We start from the raw sequence: 7,932 nt of genomic DNA, 5'->3' as shown, positions 1-7,932 counted from the left end.
GACAAAGGTCAAGGGCATTAATGAGAAGATGACAGGACAAGAGAGGGATTGAACCCCCAGCTGAAGTGGAGATCAGGACTCTGTTGTGCCCCAGATTACATGCTTGTGTGATTCTCCCAGCAGTGCTCAGCTCTTGGGATAGGAGGGGAAAGGAATGTTGTAGCCTCCTCCAAGACATGGGACTTCGTTAGGTGACTGGTGGAAGATAGCAGAATAAGGAAATGGAAGATGCTGGTGAGAAGGTTGTTCAGATGGTCAGTAGACTGTTCCATGAGGGATGAGACAGTATTAATTTTGCTCACCACTCCCTACCACCTGGTAAGTGCATGGCACATAATAGATACTAAAAAGGTATTTGTTGAATGAATAATGCTTAGGTTGGGAAGAACAGGAAAAGAGGCCATGAGAGGGCTAATAGGCTAGGAGAAAATGAAGGGATTAAGACAATGGTAGTATTTATAACACTGAAGAGCAGGTGTGGTGGGAGGCAGGTGGGAGTAAACTGAAGGATGACAGATTATGGCCAGAGAGTAGGATTTGGGATTTAAGCTTCTAAGAGGGAACATTTCTTTATGATGACCCAGGGCATGGCCCTGAGTGGGTGGCTGAGGTGGAGGAGGAAGAAGATGAGTGTAATTGAGAAGATCAAGGAATTCCTGGGTCAGGATGCAGGGTGGGTCACACTCTCAGAGGGAAAAGTCTCCAAGGGTGGCGAGGGAAAGTGGGGGAGCATCATAGCATCCCAGAACCCAGGGGGCGGAAGAAACTTCAGAAGTGGTTTGGTCCAACTTCCCACCAAATGATAGCAAGAAGATTGACTTGGATGGAGTGGCAAGGCCTTAATATTAAAGGGAGGCACTGGGGAAGGAGGAAAGAATAAGGGGCAGAGGAGGAAGGGCATTAGAGGTCAAGGGAGAAGCTCATTCTTCTAGAACAGGAGACCTAGTCATTTTCTGGGTGGAAGAGTGACAGGTTGAAAGTGGTATTTGTATAAGATCATGTTGGCAGCGATGTAGGGGTGGATGGGAGCAAGGAGAGACTAGAGGTTCTGGGTGGGTCTTTGGGGGAGAAGTGAACCATGTCCAATTCCATGACCCACCATAGTTTTCCAGGTTGCCATGACCGGCATAATTTCTTCCTACGCAATGGGTCATGCTGGTACATGCCCCCGCATCTGTGTATATAACATACTACCCTCTGTTGCCTTAAGTAGCTTCTGATGATCCTGCTTCAAATAAAGCTGTAATGTTTGCTGCACAGGCTGGTTCCTGCAAGTCTTTTCATCCCAACATGGGATGCTGTGTGTCTTCCTTATCAAGTTGGCTCATGATGTCTCCTCTGGGAAACCTTCCATGGCTAACTTCCCTCCACAGATCCCATTTTCATCCCCTCCTATAACTGCAATAGACGCATGGCTATTACTGGCTCCATCTGTGCTTGTCTCGTGTTCTGGGTGACAGTGTCAGACTGTTTGCTTCCTACATATATAGAACACATCTCCTTTTTCCTCTGAATTCCTTGCTCTATGACCTAAAAGATGCTCAGTAAATGCTTGAATAGACCTGTTTTTGCCTAAACTTTAGCTCTTGTGTTTTCTTGTGTGCCTTGCAATGAGTACGTTTCCCACAAATCTTTGAGAGCTGACTTGCCATCATCTGGTGAGCTATTCCCATGGTGCTGTCTATAGAGGCAAGGCATGGTGTTAGGTCCATGCAGATGCTGAAGTGTGGGGAAATGTGTATTCCAAGCCCAGTGTAAGCTCTTACTGGAAGCAGAAAGAACTCTGTAAACTCTAGTGCCCCTGACCTTGCCTGACTTTTTCCCTTCCTTCTTTCCACCTCGTGTGACTAGAAGGTACTCAGGTCTCTCACACAGGGTCAGATGGCAATGGATCCATGTCTGACACCCAATCATGACTTCCTTTCCTTCCAGGGGAGTTACCACAGCAGCCATAAGGTGCTCCAGCTCTCCTAACCTCTCTGTTGGGAAGGCCTTCTGGCATCCCTCCCACTGTAGTGGGTCCTTTTCCTTGGCTCAGGTTCACCAGAAACCACCAGATTCTGATCTCTCCTTGTAGCTAGGGTGGCTTTTGCTATTACCCCAAGTGTGGAGTTCTTAATGAAATCACTTTTTTTTTATTTTGAGGACAATGCAGCCTCTCTCCCAGGCTCCCAAGGTTGTCAGGTTGCCACAACAAGCATCCAAGGTGAGATTAAGGGGGCTTATGAAGATAAGAGAATGTGAGAGTTCAAGGGAGGTTCAAGGCCTTCTGATGAGTCGGGTCCCTTCTCCCACCCATGGGCTATCTGGTTGCATTTCCTGTGCACTTAAAATGGGTTTGATACACAGCTGGAATATTTAGCAGAGAGAGAAGCCATCCACACAAATAGCAGCTAATTTACCAGTTTTTGTCTTAAAACCATATCCTGAACTCAAGTGTGCCAGGCTCACTCCTGAGCTTGGGGTAAGAGGCAATCTGTGTGGGAGGAATGTCCTAAGGGAAAAGGCTTTCTTGTCCAGTGTGACAATGGAGGTGGGACACACACAGGGACCCATATAGAGGGGCAGTAGCAGAAGCAGGAAAAGCTGGGCAGCCATTCATTGTACAAAACTTGGGCCCAGGTGCAGTGCTGGGTGATGGGGGCACTGTTGCACCAGACAGATAAGATCCCCCCGCCCTTGCCCATGGTGTCTATTGTTGAGGGGGCAGGGCTGCAGCCTTCATGCAGGAAAGAGGGAGGAAGGAATGGAATGCAGGTAGCAGAACCCACAGGAGCCTGAAAGGGGGAGGCTTTCTGGAAAGGGAACTGAGGAGGCACCTTTGAAAGGGGAAGAAACCTGGCATGGGAGTGAAAAAGGGGATATGGAGGCTCCCAGGGCAGTGAGTTGAACAGGAGCAATAAAACCATGCAGGGAGCCACAGGGAGACAGAGGAGACAGTAGAGATCTCTTGGTCACCCCAATAGTGAACACTGTTAATGCTCAGATGAATGTCTTTGGTATTGAGTCCACAGCCTCTGGGTCAGTCTGGAACATTCTCACCCCTGTGACTGGGGTAGCAGAGGTGCTGCTTGTAGAGCCAGGGATACACCAGCAGAGGCTCTCTGGAGAATTCCATGGGGACACACTGTGAGATTTGTAGGTGCTACAGTTAGGAGGGAGCCCACTTTCCACTCTGTCTTCCCAAACTCTTCCCAGACTCTTGTGTAGAGTTCGTTCTGGGAGGCAGACAGCACAGTGACACCAGTGGACGCCCAGAGTTTTGGGGGAATGAAAAAGCCACAGAGTCACCCAGTTGAACCTGCTGCCTCCTGAGAAGCTGGTGCCTGGGGCCCTGGGACTGAGCCATGCCTGGCAGGAGCCAAGCTCATTCATCAAGGGAGGGCCCTGGTTCAGTAGTGCGCAAAATCTGTAAAAGGCTAATTACAGGAAAGACTTGAAATAGAGACTCTGGGATTACAGCGAACGAAATTGGTGTGGGAATTAGTTGTAGCCAGAGAATGAAACCTTGGAAATCATCCAATTAATGAACCAGTTCACTGGGACCTATAAAAGGGGTCACCTATCTCCCTGTGTCAGAAGGTGCCCTTTCTTCAGAGACATCTGAACCAGGACATCTTCCTGTGCCCAGAGAAAGTAATGAGCCAGCAGTCCAGCAGGCTGTCCCAGGTCACCAAGGGCTCAAGGGGTCGCTCTGCTGTCGTGGCATCCAGCCAGGGCTGTATCAGCCCCACCAGGTCCCATTCAGCCTCACGCTCTGGGGGAGGCAGTGCCTCCACAGCCTGTGCCATGATAGGGGGTGCCTTTGGCAGCCAGAGCATGTAACAGCCTTGGGAGGAGAAGGAAGGTCTCTCTCAGTGTGGCCAGATGTGCTGTCCAGGCTGGGGGCTCTGATGGGGTTACTCAGGTGTCTTTAGAGGAAGCCAGTGTGGGGCTGGAGGAAGGGGCAATGGAGACAGATGTGGTTTTGGAGGTATTTCTGGTGGATCAGGGGGCCTTGGGGATTCAGGGGGCTTTCCCTTCAGCATCCAGGAGGTGATCATCAACCAGAGCCTCCTTCAGCCCCTGAACATGGGAATCGACCCTCTAGATCAGGAGGGTGAAGACCAAGAGAAGGAGCAAATCAAGATGTTCAATGACAAGTTTGCTTCATTCGCCAACAAGGTGAGGGCTCATGGTGGGGAAGAGGTCTGAGAACACGAAGTCTGGGTTGGGGCAGTGGGTCTGCTCATGAGCTGGAGGCTGGGCAGGCCATGTGGTCTCCTCCCTTGTTGACCACAGGTGTGGTTCCTGGAGCAGCAGAACAGGGTACTGGAGACTAAGTGGTGCCTCCTGTAGGAGCAGTAGGCCACCTCCAAGGCCAGCACCAATGACCTGAAGCCCTTCTTTGAGTCCTACACCAGCTGCCTGCGAGCCCACCTGGACAGGCTGCTGAGTGAACGGCATCAGCTGGATGGAGCACAATGTAGAGCACAATGCAGACTCTTGTGGAGGAATATGAGAGGAAGTGAGTGAAGTCTAGGTGATTGTGGTGCAGGTCAGGAGGTGTGGAGGCTTTCCAGCCAGGAAATTGTTGGTGCATGTCCTCAAGGACCTGAGTCTGTAGGCCAAAGGATGGGGTATCAGTTGGGGGTCTGATGACAGGAGGATCTGCTCTCTTTTGATATTTGTGTTGGTGGCAAGGAGAATGAGGTGTATGTCATAGCATGGGCATCTAGGGAGCTCCTTTAGACACAGGAAGATGTCAGGCACTCTAGCATTAACAACAGTGGATCTCATCGTTTGTTGTTTACCAGAATCACTTTGGGATCTTTATAACTTCGGAATGTCCAGGTTGCACTCATGACTCATTGGTTTTCTGGGCATTGGAGCCAGGCATTGGTAGCTTTTATAGAGCCCCAGGTGATTTCAACATACTTACAAGAGTGAGGACCAGTTAGAGAATGTGTTTGTCCTGGGTGATGAGGGAGATTCAAGGGGAGGTAGGACACAGATGGAGAACGGAACAGCTGGGAGCTTCAGGGGCAGATGGAAGGTGGCCTTGGGAGTGACCATGGGTCTTTGTTCATGAGGATGAGACTGACTTCCTGCAGTGGAGAATCCAGAGACCTCTATGAATGTGGTATCCAAGGACACCAGGGGTTATGTACCAGTTCCACCACATGTTTTATCTCCTTTTTGTGTGTGTGTTAAATATAATTTATTGTCAAATTGGTTTCCATACAGCACCCAGTGCTCATCCTAAAAGGTGCCCTCCTCAATGCCCATTACCCACTTTCCCCTCTCCCCCACCCCCCTTATTTCCGATACCCTGTAGTGTCAGAAACGGGGTGCCAATGTGCTCTTAAAGGCCCTACCATCATAATAAAGCATGCCACTCAACTGGCTTTAGCCTGGTTTTATCCAGAGAATAGCCACCTGCAGCCCTGCCCCAGGTTATACACTAGCTCCTGGAAAAAACACCTTTCCCTGGGCACATGTGCACATACCCTTGGCTCAGCCACCCTTAAGCATGACCTCCTTCCTTTCTCATAGGTACGTGGATGAGTTTAACAAGTGCTCAGAGGCTGAGAATGAGTTCACGGTTCTGAATAAGATGAGCAGGCCAGTGGGGAAAAACAAGACAGCACAGGGAGGAGATGGCATGAGGGAAGGGGGAATGGTGGTGCCTTCCCAGGGATGTGAGACTGGAGAATACTTTGTCCAGAGCAGGATTCCAAGTGTTGATGACCAGAACCCAGGACAGTGCCAGCCTTGAGTCTGAACCTACGCCCTGAGGGTTTTCTGTCTGTAGCTAAGATATCTCTCAAGTGTGTTTGGTTTATCAGTTGCAAAACGGCTTTAAGCCAGTCCTTACATATTACAGTTCATTGCCAACTATTAAAAATTACAAAAATCGATAATAAAGATCTTTTCTAACACTGAGCTTAATTGTCAAAACTCTCTACTGCAAGTGTAATGTCTGGTTTAAGTGATTTTTGCTCCCACAACTACATAAGCATGGTATCTTTTTAAAAAATGTTTATTTATTTTTGAGAGAGAGAGAGCGAGAGAGAGAGCAAGTGAGCACAAGTGGGGGAGGGGCAGAGAAAGAGGGAGACACAGAATCCAAAGAAGGCTCCAGGCTCTGAGCTGTCAACACAAAGCCTGAAGCAGGGCTGGAACCCACGAACCGTGAGATCATGACCTGAGTCGAAGTCAGATGCTTAACCGACTGAGCCACCCAGGTGCCCCAGTATCAATATTCTTAAATGCAATGGTAATGAATGAGAGCAATACTAAAGCTAAGAAGGCTGGTTCTCTGTTTTTTTACTTTCGGGATGTGGATACTTCCTGCACGACCAAAGTGGACTTGGAAATAAAAATGGAGAGTCTGACCAGTGACGTCAACTTCCTGAAAGCCCTCTTTGAAGCGGTAAGCACCTCTATACTATCCTGTAGGGTGGAAGCCACAACATGTGGTGTCAGATCTTGCTTGATTCTGGGCATTCAGCTTCCTTTGTGAAATCTATTTGGCAGCAAACATTTGCAAAGTCTTTCCCATCTTTATCCCTATTTCTTTTTCATTTTTTCAATTTTATACCTCCTTGGTAATATTGCTTATGTTCTCCTTCCCCTGGCTCCAAGCTTTCAGAATCTGCAGCCCATATCTCTAGAATCTCCATGTACATAGCCTCCCATTGGAAATCCTCGGGAGAGTTAAGGGAAATCCCTCACTGCCTGCTGGGAAGTTTCTTGCTGCCTGGTTTCTGGGTCTCTGTCTTGTCCCCTTCCTTTCCCCCCAGTAAGATTTAGTTTTCTAGATCTCACAACGTTCCGAAGCCAGTGCATGGAAGGTTTAGGGCATCCCAGAGAGAAGGCAACACTGTGCAATGGTGTGCTCCTGTGGGCATATAGGAGTACAACCAGGTGCTGTCAGAATCCAGTGATATGTCTGTTATCCTGTCCATGGACAACAGTTGGCATCTGGACCTGGACAGCATCATCAGCGAGATCAAGGCCCAGTATGAGGAGATCACCCAGGGGAGCAAGGCTGAGGCTAAGAGGCTGTACTGGGTCAAGGTAAATAAGGGTGACTGCATCAGTCTAGACTCACCCAGGGCTCCTGCTCCTTCGCCTCCAGCCCCTCCTGGCCCCATCCCAGATAATGCACATTTTGTACAATGGGAAACCCACTGAAATAACTTTTGCAAATATCCATAATTTGCAGTACATTTCATTCTACTACCTGATATCTTTAGGGGCAACTGTGATTTTTAGTTAAGCAATACTTTTCATTCTAAATGCCTGCTGGACCTCCATGTAATGTTAGGACTTTCTGGATTAACTGCACTTCTATTCTCATTTTATTTTATTTTTTCATTTTAGGTGGGGGCAGAGGGGCAGAGGGAGAGAGAGAGAGGGAGAGAGAGAGAGAGAGAGAGAGAGAGAATCTTAAGCAGACTCCATTCTTAGCATGGAGCCCAATGGAGAACTCAATCCCACGACCCAGGAATCATGACCTGAATTGAAATTAAGTCAGACACTCAACTGACAGAGCCACCTAGGCTCCCCCTATTCTCCTTTTAACACACATGTATTTGAGGGTTAGAGATAATCTCTCCCTATCTGCTCCACACCTTCTAGCTTGGGAGGCTGCAGACTATAGCCAGCTGGTATGGCGTTGACTTGAGGAGCACCAAGAATGAGATTGCAGAGCTCAAAAGGATGGTCCAGAGGCTGTGGGCAAAGATTGAGGGCACCAAGAAGCAGGCAGGTGTGGCTCCCCAAAGCCTAGGATTGTAACTCTGATGCTGGTGGGGTATCTGAACCTAGCAGGCTGGAAAGCCTTTCAGGTCCTCATTGGAACCTACAGGGGGCTTCCCAGGATACACCATACAGAGCTATGGCTTCATGTATGTTACCTTTACTCCCAGCCATCATCTTCAAGAT

General features: G+C 48.8%; 1 pseudogene; it reads left to right on the top strand.

Annotated features, from left to right (window-relative positions):
• The first annotated feature begins 587 nt into the window (after positions 1 to 587).
• LOC122225393 lies at positions 588 to 7,785 on the top strand (annotated as a pseudogene).
• The last annotated feature ends 147 nt before the right edge of the window (positions 7,786 to 7,932 follow it).

The sequence above is a fragment of the Panthera leo genome, chromosome B4 (genome assembly GCF_018350215.1).
Source record: "Panthera leo isolate Ple1 chromosome B4, P.leo_Ple1_pat1.1, whole genome shotgun sequence".
Lineage (NCBI taxonomy): Eukaryota > Metazoa > Chordata > Mammalia > Carnivora > Felidae > Panthera > Panthera leo.
Note: the sequence above shows the minus strand (reverse complement) of the source record. Positions and strands in the feature narration are given on the sequence as shown.